The sequence below is a fragment of the Pyrus communis genome, chromosome 3 (genome assembly GCF_041283825.1).
Source record: "Pyrus communis isolate YQ-2024b chromosome 3, ASM4128382v1, whole genome shotgun sequence".
NCBI lineage: Eukaryota > Viridiplantae > Streptophyta > Magnoliopsida > Rosales > Rosaceae > Pyrus > Pyrus communis.
Window position 1 is genome coordinate 12,809,488 of NC_142567.1, and position 19,331 is coordinate 12,828,818.

Sequence of the window (19,331 nt, forward strand, 5' to 3'; positions counted from 1 at the left end):
TGCATATTCATTTCACGTTTAAAATTTCTACTACATTTTGATTAGTGATGTTGTTTGTTCGGAATTGCTTGCTACTTTCTAGCTAGATGGGCATGCAATTCAAGACAACCTGTATGGGCTGACTGACAGTTTTTTATCCGAGGTTGAATTTATAGCCTTGATCTGTTCAGATTGCATTTATTTTTTATAAGTGTCCTTTGTGCCTTTGTCCTGGCTGGCTAAAAACAAACACCCCATTTTGCTTAAAATCTCAGCTAGGTCTCTTTTGTTGGTGGTTAGAAAGTTTAGATTTCAAGAGTGTTTTAAAAAGGCTTTAAGCTTCCTCTTGTGTTCTTCAATAGAAACCCTAACCGCATAACCTTTTCTCATGCATTAAATCAGTGTTAACTCTGCACATGCTTTCTGATTAAAGGTTTGTTTTGGTCATGGTCTAGTTTTACAAGTTTCAAATCTTCGAATTGACCTAGTTTGGATTCGCGTCAGTTTTCTTCCTACAACTGTTTGACTGGAGAAATTGACTTGTCATCTGAATCTATACTTCATACCATCTTCATTATTACATCATTTGCATTGATTGTGTTGGTCTCGGTGCCACAAGGAGAAGAGTTCAAGGTTGGAGCTGTCTTCTAGTGAATACTGAAGACATTTCCATCTCGTACAAAGTAAGGTTGCACAAAGCTAAATCTGCTCCTTAAATTAGATCTAGGAAATGAGCTTGATGTGGTACTTTGTATGAAACTTATTTGCACTAGTGGATTGTGTAAGATAGTAATCTGAAATCATAAGAAACAACAAGACATTAGGATCACGAATACAATAACGAAATCGACATGAAAAGGAAATAAACTTATTTGTAGAAGAGGAAAACATGATGCTAGGGTTTTAGGAGAGTCTTCTCCACTCAAGCAGTCGTTAATCCTTTTGCTAGTGAATAGGGTTTAGCACAAAACAAGGATTATTACTGTGAGTGCAGGGACCTCCTAATATACTGATAATTATCCCTATAATCCGGCCTATTAACTAATTACATGGGATATTCCATATCAATTAGGATATCATAATAGTCCTAAATGGTAACGAATTCTTTGTCAACTAATTAAGGTCTTCATAATTAATTGCACTAAATAAGGACTCCTTAACCTAACCATAAGGCTCCATGATTTCCTCAACTATTAACTCGGATTGACCAAGTTACTTGTATGTCAAGAAATTGCGAGCGTTCTTTGACACTCACAACTTACAGATTGGACTCAGTGGAGCCCCTAGTTTTTTAACCCAGAGGTGGGTTTTTCCGGCCAAAAACTTTGTGTGTTGTTTATTGTTCTTTTCATGTTCACATATCTTGTTCATTTGCATGTGATATATGTTTTCTATGGTTTGCAAATAAATGTGTGCCTACAACTAAGCTTATCAAAGTTATCATGTGAACTGGACTTTAGTTTTAGGACCACTTCAGTAAGCCAAATTTTATTTATTTATTCTTCTTTTTGGTAAACTAACAAATCTGATCTTAGTTAACTAGTGTCGTTAACTAGTCAAGCATATATTGAATTTTAATTACAGGATATTCCACCTGGTACCAATTTCACTTTTCGTTCTTGATGCTTAGTTTGCTATCTTTTGAGTTAAATGATTTATCTTCTTGTTTGGTATGGTTTTCTTGTTGTGTTAAATTTTTGCGTCATTTGGTGGCTACATTTTTTCGGTTTGAGTGTTTTAATAAAGTACTTAAGTTTGTTTCATTGGTTTCTTGGTGTTGCTTGTACTTTTAGCTCGTGCAGATTACATTATTTGATTGCTAGAGGACGATTGATCTCCCTAGTGAGATTGTTTATTTGTCTGAAAAGGTTGAGTGCCCAGAGGCTATGGTTTATGACGTCTTTGAGCTACCCAAGACACATGCCTTGTAGCCTGGCAGCTAGCGTTTCCAATTACCCATTTCGGCAATTAAGTACCTATCATCTCAACATTACTTTTAGGTTTCCAAAATTTAGATGCATATGTTTAATCTGTAATGATCTTTTCTTCTTCCTTGTGGTCTAGACGTCACCTTGCTCTATTTATAGGAGGAGTTGGGCTATGTTTTGGCAGTCGTTCAATCTTTAAATTCTTTGCTTTCTAACTCCTTTTTTCGAACCTGTAGTCATGGCTTAGAAATCTCAGCTTATTACTAGTTCTTCCCGAAGCCCTAGAATGATCACAAGCCCTAGGCTTCCTTAGTCCCTAGCCCTGGCCAAGATCCTATTATGGTGGAGACTACAAGCAGTACCTTTGCCATGGAGGGTGGTGTTAAAGGGTCCAAACAAACTTAATCTTCACCATCAATAGCGATCACTGATAGGAGCATATTTATGCAACTTTGTTAGCTTGTTCTTTGCATTTAGTGAGTTAGTTTCTATTTATTATAGTGATTTAGTTTATTTTGCTATTATTGTAGGTCCAATTGGTGAAAATGACAATAAAGGGCTAAATGGAGCATTTTGGAGTAGTTTTCGGCTTGGATTGGTTAACATGCGTGTGGAGCATAATGGATGGACGTTTTTGGAGTTTTACATGTGCTAAATATGTCCTACAATTTGGAGAATCAAATTTGGAAGCTTGGAAGACAAGGAATCAGCTGAAAAGAATGAACCTTATCCAATCTTATCCAAACTAACCTTATCTAATCCTATCTTATCTCATCTTATCCAAAACATTATCCCAATTTATCCAACATTATCTCAGATTATTTCTAGCTGCAAAATGAGTCATTATCCTATTCTAAATCCTTCCTATCTGATTCAAGGAGTCCTAAAGCAATGCAAAGACCCTATCTTTTTCCTCCTTGGTTTCTGTTGAACCCTAGCCTATAAATACACATTGCTGCCGCAACTTTCAAGGAGCAAGTTTTTTTGAGAGAAAATAAGGGTGTGCCGCAAGTTTTTTTTAGATTTCTTAGAGACTTGTGCCGTGCTTTCAAGGAGAAGAAGGACTTGTGTCATGACCCTGAATCCAACGATTGTGCCGAATCTGCCATTGGAGTGCTGGGGAATTTCTGGGTTCTTTCTATCCTTAGTTTTAGTTCAATGTTTGTTTTAATTTGGTTTTCAGTTATGATAGACATGTGGAACTAATTTCATTTTAGCTAGAGGTGAATTCAAAGCCATGAACATATGTGTGATATGAATTGATTACATCCAGTTATTGTTTCATAAATTGTGAATGCAATTTACTTATCTGTTTGATTGATAACTTATTCTTGTATGCTGGTTAAGGAGGCCTACTTAGTTTGCATGCATGAGTTTTATGCTAAAATATAAGGGAATTTCACCTAATAGTTATGAACTTATATTTATAAGTAGTGGAAATCACTAGTCATGATTGTGTTAAGTAAATTCCTGGCAGGAGTATCATGCAGTTCATAGTTATGAATGCCATGTCAATGCTTATGATTTTCATAGAACTTAATGATTTTTTATACGTATCTCTATCGTGCAATTCAGGGAACTTGATAAGAATAGTTTGATTGCATCGCTGAGTCCAATTCAATGAATTTAGGAAAATCTGATGGTTAATTTGTGCAGTTTACAGTTAACTTGGGGCATTGTCATTCATGGTTTATAGGAATAGTAATTGGAGATCGATTTGTGTTGCATATGTGTCATGTGTGGAGAATAACCCTTTAGCTAGCCTTTCACCCCCTTCATTCACCCCAATTTAGTATCAATTAGTTTGTTTTCTGCAAATTACTTAGTTTTAGTTTTAAATTTTGTCCAAACCAAACCCTGCTATTGTGTCGTGTTAGTTTAGTTTTAAAATTCGTTTAAACTTGTCCCCCGTTAGTATTTTGAGTCAAGTTAAGTCTAAAGTTCGTCCAAATCACCTTTTAGTTCCTGTTTTGAGTCAGTCTGGTCAGTTTAGTCATTAGAGTCTAGTTTTGTGTTTTTAAGTCTAATTTGTGTTGATTAGCATCCCTTCTAATCTCTGGCCTAGAACGATCCCTACTTACGTATACTACAATTGTCTAAAAAGGGTTTAATTTGTGTGTTAGTTTTTATCACATCAATCACATGAAGTGCAAAGTCTGTATGGGTAAATGTTAGGAAAACTATTGGAGGCCTATGTTATCAAAAGGAAACTGGGCATGAAAAAACCCTTCTACTTCGACCATTTTGGCAAGGTGGTACGCTGCCGTGTTTATTGATGGAGATGAGTTGGAGTGTGTTCTTGAGATTAGCCCATGGTACGTGAAAGGACATATTTTTCACTTGGAGCGCAGAGCCAAAAGTTTAGGGATACAACCCTTATCACTATTCTGCAAGTGTGGGTTAGGATCCCTCATCTACCTATCTAATATAGGGATAATGGTAACATAAAGAGTATTACTCAAGCTATTGGAAAAGCTTTTAGGGTTGATGAAGCTACTCTTAATGAACTTAATGGTCTGTTTATTAAGGTGCTAATGGAGATTGATGTTCGATTACCTTTGAAGAAGGTCTTGGTCGTTAATGGGGACAATGACAACACCATCTTGATAAGTTACAAAAAGCTCTTTGAAGTTTGTTTTTATTATGGGAGGAGACATTGGGAGATCTATAAAAGGATTTCATACTTCATTTTATTCAACCTATGAGTGTTTATGAAGATGTTATAGCTGAGGAGGCTGGAGGTTGTGGTAAGGAAGAAATAGAAGCTAGAATCGAGGGTGATAACCAAGAGAAATGGACAACTATGGTTCCTAAATGGAAGCATAAGGAAAATAAGAAGAGAGTGTGCCGGCTCTAAGAGATGGGAGAGTGTACCATGATGTGGCTAGAGGCCATAAGCAGTGGGTGCTAAAGGCTAACTTGGTTCCGAAGTGGAGAATGGTGTCTAACAATGACTCTAACTCCTCTAGGTAAGTGATCTAGCTAATAACTCATTTATTCTTAGGAAAAATAATGGGTATTAGGTGAACCTGAATATTAATTGCACTCCATTTCCCTCAAATTATGATTTGTATGATTCTGTCTTAAGGGTTGTAAGTTTCCAGGATATGAATACAAACTTAAGGTGTAGCTTAGAGTCTAATGTTTTATTTAATCTGTTGTTGAATGATCATATGATGTTAACAAACTTGTGGAATCGGGATTTAGTTATTAAGAAAGAGAAGATGGATGCTAATAGTTGCAAGAAAACAAGTGAGAGTACTGAGAAGTTTATGGATGTTAATAAGGAGTTGCCGAGTACGAGTAGGTTTATCATAGGGATGATGAGTCCAAGAAATCGTATAAGAGATGAGTTTGCTGCAGAAGCGGAAGCAGGAAGTAGCCACTGTCTGGAAGAGGTTGACTAGTAAGGAGTATGATGTGGAATTGTAGGGGTTTGTCAAGACCTGAATTTGTGCCCAATTTTAGTTTTTGTGTTTGATGAACAATTTGGACCATTTTTGTTGTGTTCGAAAGCCTAGATAGAGCATTTGCCAATCCAAATTGGTTCAACAAGTTTGTGAATTTCAACTTCCATAAAATTCCAATTTTTTTTTTTAACTAATCATAGTCCAATTTTACTACATTGTAATAATACTAGAAGAAAAAAGAAGAACTCCTTTAAATTTGAGGTTATATGGCTTAATCATCCAGACTTTAAAAGGTTTGTTGAAGACAATTGGAAATGTGATTTTCTTGGACATCCTAATGACATGTTTCGAGCTTATGCTGAAACCTTTAAGTATTGTGTTAAATGTTAGAATAAAGACACTTTTGATAATGTCTAATTGAAAATTAAAGAACTTTTGGGCAAACTTAATGATATTCAAGAGAGAAATATGTCAAGTATACCAACAAAAGATGATTTGATGCTTGAAAAACAAGTAAAGTGAGAAACTATTGGAAGTCCTAAAGCAAGAGGAAATCAGGTGGACTCAAAAAGCTCGAACTAATTGGCTTCAAATAGGAGATAAGAACACAAAGTTTTTCCAGACATTTGTAAATATAAGAAGGAAACGAAACGAAATATCTAGAGGTAAGGATGCTAATGGTAACTGGTAGATTTAAGGAAATAGGTTGGAGGAAGTCTTTGTGCAGGATAAAAAAAAATAAAAAAATAAACAGTTCACTTGTTCTAATGATCATTGTCCACTCCTTTATGCCTTCTTTCCAAAGAAATTTGAAAGTTATTAATAAGTAAGGCAATCAATTTGCAGGTTAGTAAAGGATTTCTTTGACAGTCGAGTTTAAAGCTAATTAACCATACTAATATAGCTTTGATACCTAAAAGTGGAGCAATCTGAAAGTGTGAACCACTATAGAATATAAGTCTTTGTAATGTCAGTTACAAAATCATAATAAAGATAAATTATTAAAAGGCTGAAGCCAATTCTTAGATATTCTATTTCCCAAAACCAAAGGCTTTTTGTCACGCCCCGATCCTGAGATATGTCCAAGATCGACACGTGACATCACAACTTACCCATTCAACTATCATGTCTTGCTTTTGAGACATGACCAAAAACCCACTAACGGTTCAATAGCATAGTAACTTTTCCTTTTGTTTCATGGATGCCTTCAACCCTTAAGTTAAACTACCTAAGTACACTAAGACAGGATTAAGCTATTTGTAGTTCACTGACCTAAAATTTCTCATGGCATTGTCTAACAGAAAAACATGGAGTTCTAGAATTACTCAATGGAACTCGACGAGCATGATTCGCTAAATTCCAAGTCACCTAATGACCATGAAACAATCAGAATTGTCAGTTTTCATTCACATATATCACAATATTTTCCAACACAACTCCACAATCACATAAAATAATCAATTCAATGACTCAAAGATGCATAATATAACTATGTTAAACAACAAACAAAATCAAGTATCAATCCACAAAATTTAATAAAGCAACTATCTGTAATCCCTTACCTAGATTTCAATCAATAACTTTGTAACCTAAATTACAACACAAGTGTCTACCTTGAGTAATTTATATTCACAAGAATCTAGAATTCCTGACTAACTCAACAAAACAAAACAAAAGCTGGAATTCATGAACACTCAACAAAATCCAACCAAGAAACAATCGACCATCATGGATTTACTTAGCATAATCACCCTAAAATATGTATGGTCCCCCATCGTGGATGTGTCAAAAAGGACCATAACTTATAATACTTGGTAGTGATCATCCCCAAACATATTACTCCTAGAATGCGTATGGTTCCTGATCATGGATATACGAAACAGAGCCGTCCATGTACCATACTACTATATGGTGCAGTCGCATCATCATACATCGCACCTCCTACATCAACTCAACACCTATGACATAAGTACAAGAACTCATGTTTGATCATGTTAAGTGAACTCACTCTCTATTGAGCACCTACATACTTGCCTTAGCTGTGACAGCCCGTCCCAAACTTTTCGTACCGTAAAGGTGAAATGACGGTTTTGCCCCTAGTATATTTGTTTTGTTGTGTGGTCGTTTTTGGGCTTTGGTTGGTTGATTTTGGACCCCAGACACCCACACTCATTTCTCTCTCTCAATGCCCTGTCTCGAGACCCTCTATCTCTCTCCCTTTCCTATCCTTTTCGTACGGACAACACCACAAACCCTTGAAATCGTCACGGATCGAGGAAACAAACTACATAGTTATGCTCGTGAGGTCCTTAAGAGTTCAACCATACCCATTTCAGGTAAGGATACCTTTGTTTTCACGTCGAACTCGGGATCCCCCGATTTGGTCACTGTTCATGCACACGTTAATTCTTGTGTTTTTTGGAATTTCAAGCTTGTAGGAAGCTTGGTGAGGTTCTTAAGAGGCTCGGGGTGGTTCGTTTGAAGGTTTTGGACGTCGGGATCGTGAGTTGCAGGTTTGGTCGGAGTTGGTGGTGTTTTCCCGGCGAGATTTCGTTGGTTTTAGTGCTTGAAAGTGGTATGGATTTGTTCCTCTTGTTGTAAGCTTCATTTTGGTACCAATTTTGTGAAATTTGGATGAAAAACGAGGGAGATATCAAGTTTTGAATTTTTCCCGGTTTTCCGACACCGGAGTTTGGTCGAAGAAGATGACGGAATATTCCGTCAGTTTGGACGGAATATTCCTAACAGCGTTAACGGAATCAGTTAGATTTACGGAATATTCCTGACGGCGTTAACTGATGCCGCCAGTGTGCCAGGCACGTGCCTGCGCGTGGTGTCAGAAAATTATTTTAAAAATATGGGGATGTTCGTGAGGTTGAGTAGATCACGTTGGTGTATTCATGCGCCCCATTTGAGCATTGTATGAGAAGTTATTTCGTAATGTTGGTTATGTGCTTTAAAAGTAACGTTTTCAGCCGTACAAGTCACATTAGGTGACTCCGGCTAACATATTACATGACATTGATTGGCATTACCTGAGTACTTGCATTTTATTTCGAGGCATTTGGCATGGCATATTATGGCATATGTCTGAGCATGATTTTTATATATATATATATATATATATATATATATATATATATTCTATTTTCTAGGAAGTATACAGGTTTTACGGCGAGGGGTTAGAGCTTGTTTATGAAATGATTTTTGAAAAGCTTTGTTTTTTCCCACTCATGCTTTCTGTTTTGCGCCCCTCCAGGTTCTAGTTTGGCTAGCGCTTTTGGTGGCTCCCCAGAGGATTTTCCTGGTTTATCTGACAGATTATCACCAGTGTAGGACCACCTTTGGGTGTGTTTTATTTAGTGTTGTTTCTCCCGGACTGCACTAGGTCTTCCGTGCTCTGAACTTTGTTTTTTACACTTACGCTTGCACATGTATGTTATTTACCTTGTGTATAGCTAGGTTTTTATTTATTCGTATTTTTTTATTATTATTTCTTAGCTTCCGCACTGTGCACATGGTTACGTCACTTCCACGTGACGGCCAGCATGCCCTGATCTCGGTCGGGGTGTGTCATTAGCAACTCTCACACCAATACTAAAAACCAGTCACTTTTTCAAGAGAGAAGACATAGTATGCATTGATCTTACTGGATTGTCAATGCCCAATTGGCAATCCTATAATTCGAAACATTTAGGATATGTGTATGAGAAAGAAAAATTTCATGAAGCTAACTTCTTTAGATTACATTCTCCCTATTACACTCCTAGTCTTATTGTTTAAACGTATAACATTCAATGAGACTACTTTAAACAATAATATTTGCCCTTAGGTTAAGCGTTGCCCTTAGATTAAGCAAACTTAGCTCACTATGTGAAATTCCACAAAGTATGATCTCATGATTGGCCTTAAAGCCACATTTCCAGCAAGTTGATTGCATGGAAGAGGCCACAAACGAAAGGTATCGAGGAGACTAACTACAACACTTTTGGATTTTTTTTTTATTTCGTTTTTTCTTTTTTTTTCAATTTTTGTTTTATTTTAAAGGACATTGTTGGTATAGTAAAACCTCTATATAATCGTAATATTGGGACCCAACCAATTTTATAACCTTACTAAGATTTACTGAGATTATTACTTAATAGAGGTGTAGCTAAAAAATATCATTTTTTGCCTTAGTTATCCTTAATGAAAATTGTATGGATACAAAGAACTACTAGTGGAGCGCATCAATTTTCAAAATGTAACATTGGTAAACAAAAGACACTCAATCTTTAAAATCTAGTGCATGTATGTATGTAGTGCACTCTTTAATTCTTCTCCGTAAACATACTTGAGAAGCTAGAAACATTATGGTTTCACCAAGAAGATGTGCATGTTGACGAGGTATTATGTACTTCCAAGCTCATATGTGTGGCATCAACTTTAACAAATAAAGTTTTATTTGTCACATTGCATATTTTTGTACTTGTTGTCAGTTACTATATGAAGGGGTAGTTTTGGTTTGGGAACCGAAAATGATTCTCGAAACCTTATCCCAAAATAGTCATGATAGATTTTCTTGGCCCGATTTTGAACTTAAATTTTCAGTATCCCAAAAATCAGGAATATCGAAACTTATTTCAGTTTCGAGGTGATTCGGTAAACAGCAATGTGGCGATAGCTGAAATCCAGTGACAGCAATGGCTGAAATTTGATGGCAGCGATGGCTAAAACACAATGGTAGCATTGTGTTGTCTGATCTGTGCATTAATCCTTATGCGTTTAAAGAAGAAAAAAGGGCGCTAAACTTGCCTAGGCACCCGCCTAACCTACCTAGACACCTTTTCTAGGTCACAACTTTCACTTAGACAGAAAGTAGATAACTTCCATTTAGCATTTTATTTTTTCAATGAATTGTAAGAGACTTGTTAGATACATGGATGAACACTCATTAAATGTTTGTTCCCTATGTTTCTAATATGTTCTAGTACTTCATAATTTATAAGATTCTATTATGCAATTTATTTATCTGAATACAAGTATGTAATTTTTTTTTTAAGTATAAGTGAATGTATATTTATGTCATATAACAAATTTAATTAAAACTGGAAGAAAAAAAAAACAACCTAGGCCCCCACCTAGACGCCTAGGCACTAGCCCCTGCCCACCACCCCTATCCTCTGCTGCCTCTTAGAACCTTGGGTGACAGTGATGGTCGTCGTGGTGGAACAAGAGACAGACACATAGAGAGAAAGATATATATATATATATATACACACCCCGACCGAAATCAAGGCGTGCTGGCCGTCACATAAGGGTGACGTAGCCATGTGCACAGTGCGAAAGCAAAATATAATAATAAAAGTACAAATAAATAAAAACCACACAACTAAACAATGTAGTTAATGTACAAGTGCAAGTGCAAGTGTGAAAAACAATATTCAGAGCACAGAAAGCCTAAGTGCAGTCCAGAAGAAGAATACTAACTAAACACACCCAGAGGTGGTCCTACACTAGTGATAATCTGTCAGATATGCCGTGGATTCCTCGTAAGCCACCAAAAGAGCAATCCAAACTAGAACTTGGATGGGCGCAAAACAGAAAGTGTGAGTAGGCAAAAACAAAGCTTTTCAAAATCATTTCAATGTCAAAAGTTCTAACCCTTCGCCATAAAACCTATAGTTTCCCAGAAAATAAAATATACACATATATCGAAAACATGATCAGAAATATGCCATGTCGAATGCCTCCACAATAAATGTAAGTAACCCAGGTAATATCAATCAATGTAAGTAACATGTCAGCCAGAGTCAACTAACGTGACCTGTACGGCTGAATCTAGAGCTCAAATCCCCAACTCACTAACTATATCTGCACACGAGTCGAAACCATCTAAAGTGGTCTGTACGACAGGACTGGGTGTAAATAAATACGCTCAAGTGCTACGATCACGTGAAGACTGGGCGAATAATCGCGGGTCACCTACGAGTCAAAACCACCTATAGTGGTCTATATGACAGGACTGTGCACCTAACTTGGATCCAAGATGAGCGTGTGGTGCGGGAGGTGAACATCACGTGAAGGACTATGCCCTACTCTGGGCGAGAGCACTAACACCGGAGGTGCATGTTATAAGCTCTCTATGCATCTCACATAACCACTAATTCACAATCATAAACCATAAACTTACCTGGCACTTACCTGTACGTCCGCAGCACTAAACATATATATATATATATATATATGCAACTACTAATGCATAACTAAATAGGCAAACGCTATGCATGGCATTTAAAACATATAAACATTCCATATCATTTTCTGGGAAAAACCACAAGTATATAGGTATATACAGAAAACCAAAAGCCCACTCACTGGTATGTGGAAGGGTCGTAACCCCCTTACCTCGAGTGACTGCGCTCGTCCTCAGTATAGGTCTCACCTATATGCGAAACAACTATAAAAACGTCAATTTAAAGCACATAACCAAAACTAGGTAATAACTTCTCATACAATGCTCAAATGGGTTTGGATATACCAACGTGATCTACTCAACCTCACGAACATCCCCATGTTTTTAAAATAATTTTTCGAGACCCCACGCGCCCCCACGCCCGGCCACGTGCCAGGCACACTAACGGCGTCAATTAACGCCGTCAGGAATATTCCGTTAAACCCTAACAGATTCCGTTAAAACTGACTGACGGCGTCAACATATTTCGTCCAAAACTAACGGAATATACTATTTTCTTCTCCGGTGAAATGCCGATCGCCGGAAAACTAGAAAAACTTCAAACCCTTCGTTCTCACTTGTTTCTTCACCGAATTTCATGAAATTTGCACCAATGGAAAGCTGGAGATGAGTAGAACAATGTTATACCTATTTGAAACCTCAAAGATCACGAAAAGTTGCTAGAGAAATTCAAGAAAAAATAGGCCAAACTCGCAACTCACGATCCCGACGTCCAATTCCTTCCAACGAACCACCCCGAGCTTCCTAAGGACCTCACTAAGCTTCCTATAAGCTTCAAATTCCCTGAAAAACAACATTTCACGTGTGCATAAACCGTGACCAAAACGGAGATTCCTGGTTCGACGTAAAATCGAAGGATTTCTTACTTGAAATTGGTATGGTTGGACTTGTATGGTCCTCACGAACACAAAGGTACTAATTTCCACCTCGATCAATGACGTTTGCAAGGGATTTGGGTCTCGTCCGTACAAAGGGAGAAGAATAGAGAGAGAGAGAGAGAGAGAGAGAGAGAGAGAGAGAGAGAGAGAGAGAGAGAGAGAGAGAGAGAGAGAATGGTACACGGGAGAGGATGATGAGGATGAGGGTGTGTGTGGTCCAGATGCAACCAACAAAACCCCAAAACAATCACCCCAAAATGACAAATACCCACCAAGGGCAAAATTATCATTTCACACCTACGGTACGAATAATTCGGGACAAGCTATCTCACACACACACACACACACACATATATATATATATATACACACGAAATGAATGGTCGTCATGCAACTGAGGTGAAGCCCACGAGAGAGTGAAAAGGATAGCGGCTAGGGTTTTGAGGGAATGTTAAATTGAGTAATTAATAGTTATTATATAACGTATTAAATATTAGTTACATTTCAATATCTCAAAAGTTGAAGGTTCAGTGGTTAGGAGTTTTGATCTCCTCATGAGGTAATTATTTTATTTTATATTTGAATAATAGTAAATATATAAATATCGGTTCGGTTTGGGTTAAACAAAAAATTTAGGCTATCTATACCGAATCCAAAGCCAAACTGTTTGGTTTGGGATAAAAACGAAACTGAAAATGTTTGGAAATTGAAAATTCGAGATAATTTGGGTCGATTTCGGTTTGGATCGGGTTGGGTTCAAGATTTTTGGAATTTTTTTTCTAGCCCTAACAATATGAAGGTGATGCCGAATCTAGGAAAATTATAACTTTTATAATGTAAATTTTATTCATATACATAACTGGCCTCTGTTGGACCAAAACTTTTTATGATATAAGGAGGTTAATACTATATAGAGTAATAATACAGAGAATAAAGTAAAACATTGAAATTTAGAAATGGTGTCAATATATATTAAGTGTCGATAGACGCCTTTTGAAAGTAAATAGAATTTCTCTTTTTGTAGTTAGTCACAAAAATAAGCCTAATTTGATTTCATTTCTGATTTTTTTTGTCTCAAATTATGCGTGAATAATTTTGTTATGTTGTTTGGGATTTTAGTACTGAGAGTTTTAACGAAGCACTCCCGGTATTGTTCACTTTTAACGAAAAACCACATTTTTGACATTTTTCTAGTACTATTCACTACATTTATTTATCCTTTTTCATTCAAACTAAAGTTTTTTTGGACTTTTCATTAGTTTTTCTTTTAGTATTTGCAACTTATGGTTCATTGCGCTGCTGCCGCTGATTTGAAGGTAAAGAGTCAGAAAGTATTTTTGTTGGAGTAAGGTTTATTGCTCTTTTGCTTGTGTTTATTAGTTAGAGGTTTTATTTTGTTTTTGTTTTCTTAGTAGTGACAGCGTTAGTGGATTAGATATGTAGTTGTTTAGAGAAAGGAGAATCAGTGCATATCAAGTTTACACCAGGGTGCATAAACATAATTAGTTAACATACTGCTAAAACTAATCATGTGATTCTAAATAATTAGAGCAACTCCACCGTGTGGAGTAGCCCGATGAACTGGCTCGAGAACAAGGGGCAATAACCCCAGCAATGACATTTAGCCTATGCGGGCAATAGCGTAGGAGAGGGCCTGAGCGAGAGCCCCAGCGAGAAGCAGTGGCCCGAGAGCCTAAGGTGGAGGTGATGCAACGCTGACGTCAGGGCGATGTCAGCCACATTTTAATATTTTTTTAGTCAAGCACGTGCATAACATGTGTGGGTGGGGACGCATCCCCGACATGTTTTTCAGGTTGTAGGGCTCGCAGCGCAGCCCTGCGTAATGTTACCGTTGGAGGCCACATGACAGTTTCTCGTCTGTTGGATTTTCAACGGTAAAAAAAAAATTCAAACCTTCATTAATTTTAGCCGTTGGATTTGAGATCAACGTTCCATGTTATTCGCCTTTATAAATTTAAAAAAAAATTAAAAAAATAAGAAGAAGAAATAACAGTAAAAAAATATGAAATTTTACCGTTGTGCCACGTGGCACAATCTAGAGGGTTGGATTTCAAAATTTTTTAACCCAACGGCAGAAATTAATTAATTTAATAAAAAAATTGATTTTACTTTTCTATTAATACCTTCTCATTATCTTCTACCTTATACCACAATTTCATATTTTCTCAAATACTTTCAACCATATTCCAATCTTTCTCTCAACGTTCCAATCCAATTGGTTTCCAACAAAATGACTAATGATGCAGGTACGAATTGGACACTTATTGAATATGTTACGTTGTGTTCTAGTTGGGTTGAAGTTACTCATGATCTGATTACGGGTAATGAGATGCAGTTGCGAGAAATGTGGAGTCTTATTCATACCAATTATCTTGATAAAATTGGTGGGAAAAGAACCAAAGAATTGATGTCCAGTCGTTGGAGAATACTCAGCCAATCGCTTAGTATATGGAGAGACGTCTTGGCACAAGCTAGTAGTAATCTTTTATTATAATTATTTCTTCTCCCGCATTGTGTAGACACTTTAAGCACAAGCTTGGTAACCGGTGGGAATGTTGGAATATTGTCAAAGATTGTCCTAAATTCAGATTTGTGCCTGTCGGTCCAGAAGTTGTCATAAACAACACTCCTCTACACTCTACGCCTGATCATGCCTCGCATGTTCATGAAGATGACGCAGAAGAAGTGCTAGAAACGCCCCCTGAACAAGCGTCGGGGTTGACCTGTTATCCAATTAGGCCTCAAGGTAAGAAGGCTTCAAAGAGAAAAGGGAATGCTTCCAAGAATGATTATGCAAAATATATGGAAGAACTTGCTCACCAAGGTGAATTGACTTTGGCGCAGGAAATGGCTAAATTTAAGGCTGATAAGGCTAGAGATGATGCAAAAGCTACAGCTGCTGAGAAATTATTTCAAGCTAGTGAGAGAGAAAGAGAACTACTTAGGCAAGAAAGGGAAGAGATTAAAGAAGAAAGAAGGGCTCAACAAGATTGTGACATTATGAAGGAGCCTTTAGAGGGGAAGTCACTGAATTCTAAATATTTTTGGAATTCAGAGAAAGTGGACGTGGTGGGAAGGAGGCGTGCAAGGGAAGCGAGAGCAAGAGGAGATGGTCCTAGCGCCACAAGAGGAGATGATCCTAGCACCACAAATTTGTTAGGTGATGATTTTCCATTCACGAGGGACTAGGGAATTTGTTTTTAACCGGAGCCCATAATTTTCCAATCACTTTGGGTTGTAATTTCTTATTTATTGAATATAGTACTTTATGTTGTTTCCAATTTATTGAATTTAGTACTTTATTTAAACTAAGAGTATATTTATTTAATTTGGTAATTTATTTAAACTAAGAGAATCTTTATTCAAATGACATAAACACACCAAATAAAATTACATAAACATACCAAATAAAATTGCAAACACACCCAAAAAAAAAAAAAAAAACACTCACTAACTGAACTTAAAAAAATACCAAATAAAAGTAAATAAACACACCAAATAAAAACAAACACACTAAATGAACTTAAGTTTCTTAAGCTTGTTTCAATTCCCACTGGTGCTCTATCAAGTCAATTTGCCTTTCGTTGGACGAGTCTTTCATTGTAACATCCATCCCTTTGTAATGGCTCGTGTTGCATGGGTTCTTCAGTGGCGTCATGAGCACAATCTATTTGTGTTATAGAATTGTTCATCTTGTATGGCTCATATTCATCAATGGCATCATAATCGTACTCATCTTCCACAATCATGTTGTGAAGAATGATGCACGTCATCATGATGAATCAAAGCAACTCTAAATCAAACATTCTGGCAGCACCCCTGACAATCACCCAACGAGCTTGGAGGATACCAAAACAACGCTCCACATCCTTCCTACACCCCTCTTAATAGCTTGCAAAGTGTTTTTCCTTTGCACTTCACGGACGTGGCACTGTTTTGACAAAGGATGACCACCTTGGGTAAATGTCGTCTGCTAGGTAGTATGGCCCATGGTACTTACGTTTGTTGACCCAGTACATGCATCTTGTTGCTTTTCCTTGCAGTACATTGTTGAACACTAGGGATTGAACAAGGACATTGAGGTCATTTTAAGCCCCCGAAACACCGAAAAGCGTGCCAAATCCATGTATTAAATGATGCCACCGCTTCTAAAATGATATTTTTTTTGCTCATTTTCTGTCCCCATAAGCTCCTTGCCATGCATTTGGACAGTTTTTCCAGGTCCAATGCATACAGTCGATGCTTCTAATGATCCCAGGAAAACCTTGCATCTAGGCCTTCTTCAGAAGCCTTTGCAAGTCCACCTTAATGGGTTTCCAGAGGTACTCTGTTGTGTAGATAGATTTGATTACAGAGCAAAACCTCATCAAGGACTCAATAATGGTTGATTTCCCCATCCTCGCTATCTCATCCATTTGGTCTGCAGATGCTTCATATGCAAACATCCGCAAGGCAGCAGTAATTTTTTGTTCAGGAAGGAGACCCATAACACCAAAAACATCCTTCTTTTGCACAAAGTAAGAATCATGGTTGCAAACAACAATCATGATTTTGTTGAACAAATGTCGTTCCATTCTAAAGTACGTATCAGGGAATGCACTGTTACAGACAAAATAATCGTCCAAGAGATATGTACCTTGTCGTTGCTACTTCTATCAAGGTTTGCAAAGCAACTGGGCCTGCAGATCTGAGCCATAACTTGGATGACTCAACAGGAATGTGAGGCTCTTTGGCTTCTTGCTTCGTCATCTCTCTTTCTACACTCTTCATCCTCTTTGTCTTCCATCTCATTTTGGGCCACTTCCCCTTGCTTAAACAATTATTTCTCTTTCTCCTCGATTTTCCATAACATCCTTGAAGAAGAAGACATTGTAAGAAGGAAGCAAAAACTATGAATAATGATAGAGATTTTGATTTTGGTGAAGAAGGAAGCAAAAACTATGAATAATGATAGAGATTTTAATTTTGGTGTGTAATTTCTAGCGCTGGATGGTGGGTTATATGGAGGAAAAAGAAAGGATTAGATTGTAGATAATGCCACGTGGCATGCCGTCATTCATTAAAAATCTGATCGAAATCTATCCTCAAAGATTGTCTTCAGATTGTGACACGTGGCGTGACGTGGTTGGTTAAAATCTTATCGGAAATCTATCATTAACAATTCTGAAAAGGTAACGACACATGGCACGACGTCATTGGATAAATATCTTATCAAAATCTATCACCAAAAATTGTCTTCTCGGATAATGACACGTAGCGCAATGAGAACGATTAAAAATCTTATCCGAAATTACAAATAAAATTATTTTGTATTATTTATAAAATAAAAAATACTAATATTTTATTGGCTATTGCCATGGTTATTCAGTGTAGGGATGGAGATGCAAAAGGCATCTATTGTTCATTGGAGGCTATTCAATAGTGACTTGCCATAGGGGGCCTTTGTAACAATGGAGTTGCTCTTATTGGATCAATGTCTAATAACAATTGGATGCATATTGTTTGAGCCTAAAATAAAAGCTTGGGCCGAGACTGGGCTAACCTGAGTTGAAAAGCCACAATCCCAGCCTAATAATGACCCATCAGGCTAGTGGGTTTTCAGCCCATGAAAGTGTTGATTCAACCGAGTCCTCATGGAAGTGGGATTGTGAAATGATTAAATTCATATGTAGCTCGGTTGAGTCCTTAGAGAACTAAAATTTCCAAGGATCATAATGGGTTCTGTTTAGGTGCGAATTATTCTAAGAATTAGAGTTCATTTTTTATGAGATAAAGATGAATTAAACGCATAAAGGAACTAGGTTCAGAATCCTGGTTTAAATCAAAGAGGTCGAGACTAGATATAGGTGAGTTTCGGCTAAGGAAGGAATTAAAGGGGATGCATAAAGAATATTCAAGTAAATGCCGAGCGACACAATCCTATCATGACTCTACCTTGGCAAACCTGTTTATCGCGAAAACCATCCCTATAAATAGAAGAGATTCTGCAACATGAAAAGCTCCTTCAACTTTACAAACAACTGAAAAGCTCTACATGAAACCAGACACATCTTCAGTTTGGATAAGTAAATAGCAATGTGTTGACAACCAGCGACACCTTCAATTTGGATAAGTAAACAACACTGGTGTAGTATAATTAAGCAGAATAGGAGCTCCTTTAGTTTGGACAAGTAAACGACACTACTGGGTTGGTTAATTATCCATCCAAATCTTGGCAAGTGAAGAATTCTTAACTCTTTAGGCCAAATAGTTCACTTTATTAGCTTCCCTAAAAAGTTAAGCAATTCATGATTGGTTACTCTCAAATGCATTTTACAGTTTGGCATTTTGATAGGAGTATATTTATGCGACTTTGTTATTTTATATCTTTACATTTACTTAGTTAATCTCCATTTGTTTTGATAATTTAAGTTATTTTCATATTATTGTAGGTGCAGTTGGTAAAGATGACAATAAATGGCAAAATGGAGCAATTTGGAGTAGTTTTGGACTTGGATTGGATAGCATGCGAGGATAGCATATCGGCTGGACGTTTTTGGTGTTTAAATGGTGCTAGATATGTGCTAAAATCTAGAGAAATTAAAGTTGAGGCTTGGAAGGCAAGAAATTACACAAGAAAGAGGAATCCTAGTTGGAGAGGAATATTATCTTATCTTATCTTATCTTATCCAATCTTATCTTATCTTATCTCCAACTGCAAGGAGGAATTCTAACTACATTTCAACACTCTCTACCTAATTCTTAGAGTCCTAAAATAATTCAAAACACCAAAACCTTTTCCTCCTTGGATTTAGCCATTCCCTCCCTATATATATATATATATATATATATATATATATATATATATATATATATATATATATATATATATATATATATG

General features: G+C 36.9%; 1 pseudogene; it reads left to right on the plus strand.

Annotated features, from left to right (window-relative positions):
• Positions 1-14,681: 14,681 nt before the first annotated feature.
• Positions 14,682-15,640, plus strand: LOC148697977 (uncharacterized; annotated as a pseudogene).
• The last annotated feature ends 3,691 nt before the right edge of the window (positions 15,641-19,331 follow it).